The sequence below is a fragment of the Uloborus diversus genome, chromosome 6 (assembly GCF_026930045.1).
Source record: "Uloborus diversus isolate 005 chromosome 6, Udiv.v.3.1, whole genome shotgun sequence".
NCBI classification, from domain to species: Eukaryota; Metazoa; Arthropoda; class Arachnida; order Araneae; family Uloboridae; genus Uloborus; species Uloborus diversus.
Window position 1 is genome coordinate 109,193,986 of NC_072736.1, and position 2,065 is coordinate 109,196,050.

Consider the following 2,065-nt stretch of genomic DNA (forward strand, 5'->3'; position numbering starts at 1 on the left):
GGTTCCATGGTGTAATGGTTAGCACTCTGGACTTTGAATCCAGCGATCCGAGTTCAAATCTCGGTGGAACCTTGATTTTTTTTTTTTTTTTTTTTTACTTTTCATTTATTTTGTATTTAAATTGTTTCATTTCAAGAAGTACGTGCAAAGGAAACAGATAACGAACCTGTTTGCTTCCAACGAAGATTGATTCAATTTGGTTCACTCAATTATGCCGGAGCATTTTTTTTTTTAAAGATGTTTCCTGTCTGTTGTGTTTCTTTGCGCATTTGTATTCCGACTTATGCAGAAGGTTTCTTCGTGCTTCGTTGCTTTTCGTTCAGTATTGCTGCGAAAGACATGAATATTTCTGAATAGATTAGTTAGCATGTTATTTTGCGTGATGGTTGAAAATGCGCTGCTCTTCCTTCCGATTCACAAACTAAATGTGTTCCATGCCGTCTAGTGGTTAGACGCTCTTGCTTTCATGCAGATATTCCGGGTTCGAATCCCTGCATGGGAAGGAGGTTCCATGGTGTAATGGTTAGCACTCTGGACTTTGAATCCAGCGATCCGAGTTCAAATCTCGGTGGAACCTTGATTTTTTTTTTTTTACTTTTCATTTATTTTGTATTTAAATTGTTTCATTTCAAGAAGTACGTGCAAAGGAAACAGATAACGAACCTGTTTGCTTCCAACGAAGATTGATTCAATTTGGTTCACTCAATTATGCCGGAGCATTTTTTTTTTAAAGATGTTTCCTGTCTGTTGTGTTTCTTTGCGCATTTGTATTCCGACTTATGCAGAAGGTTTCTTCGTGCTTCGTTGCTTTTCGTTCAGTATTGCTGCGAAAGACATGAATATTTCTGAATAGATTAGTTAGCATGTTATTTTGCGTGATGGTTGAAAATGCGCTGCTCTTCCTTCCGATTCACAAACTAAATGTGTTCCATGCCGTCTAGTGGTTAGACGTTCTTGCTTTCATGCAGATATTCCGGGTTCGAATCCCTGCATGGGAAGGAGGTTCCATGGTGTAATGGTTAGCACTCTGGACTTTGAATCCAGCGATCCGAGTTCAAATCTCGGTGGAACCTTGATTTTTTTAAATACTTTTTTTTGTGCTGTTTGAAAAACTAACGATTATGAACACGAATCGAATACACATAGATGTGGACAACATATTGTGACAGTTAGATGTAACAGTTATTCCAAAGTTGTCTTAGGAATTGAAATTCAATCAAGACTAAAACATATCCAACAGTTGCAACTAGACGTTAAATCGCGGATATCACAAATTTGCCACAGCGACTGCGCATGCGCGCAGACTTGGCTCATTGGGTTTTCTGTTTTCAGATTCTATGTTGTGTGTTTATACTTAAGCAGAGAAACAAATTAATGAATGAGATTAGAATGCTGTCCCCCCCCCCCCCCCAAAGTTTTGCCGATACGAAATTAACTTCCCCCTGTTTTTCAGTTTTGATGTATTTATGGAGGGAAGAAATTTTAAATGTCCGCGCGAAACTGGGGTTAAACCATTACAATATTTTACGTGACAAATTATATGAAACTGTACGCATATGAATACGGCACATATAACTTTTTAATTGAAAGCGAAAAATAGCACTTTTTTTTATCGGTTTGCTTATTTTCTAAATTAATGGAGTTTTCACAAACAACACATAATGAATTGAAAATATATGAAATACGTGTGTGGATATCCGTGCTTTGCAGTAATTTGTTAGCTGAAAAATTTTTTGCAGTTAATTTAAGCAAGACTTTTAATGAGCTTAGTCCGCGCGCAACATGCGCATTCGCTATGGCAAATTTGGGATATCCTCGATTTGACATCGAGTAAAGTTGTATAGATCTTCTGACACATTCAAATTTAAAATATTTAATGGCTTAGCTTTTTTTTTTTTTTTTGTTTGGTGATAACATGCGTTATTTCGTTTTTTAAATGAACTTTTAAGCAAAACTAGGTATTAAACAAGACAAAGACTTCTATCAAGAAAAAGATAAATCACCAAACAATTAAAATTATCCCATAAAACGTAAAATAATCCACAATTTAAGAAAAAATGTAATT

The 2,065-nt window shown here is 35.8% G+C and overlaps 3 non-coding genes across 3 annotated transcripts; all 3 read left to right on the forward strand.

The window, feature by feature from the left end:
• Trnaq-uug (transfer RNA glutamine (anticodon UUG)) lies at window positions 1–72 on the forward strand. Its single transcript has one exon. It is a non-coding gene; the product is annotated as a tRNA-Gln (tRNA).
• Window positions 73–505: 433 nt separating this feature from the next.
• On the forward strand, window positions 506–577 carry Trnaq-uug (transfer RNA glutamine (anticodon UUG)). The gene has a single exon. It is a non-coding gene; the product is annotated as a tRNA-Gln (tRNA).
• A 424-nt stretch (window positions 578–1,001) lies between these two features.
• Trnaq-uug (transfer RNA glutamine (anticodon UUG)) lies at window positions 1,002–1,073 on the forward strand. The gene has a single exon. It is a non-coding gene; the product is annotated as a tRNA-Gln (tRNA).
• The last annotated feature ends 992 nt before the right edge of the window (window positions 1,074–2,065 follow it).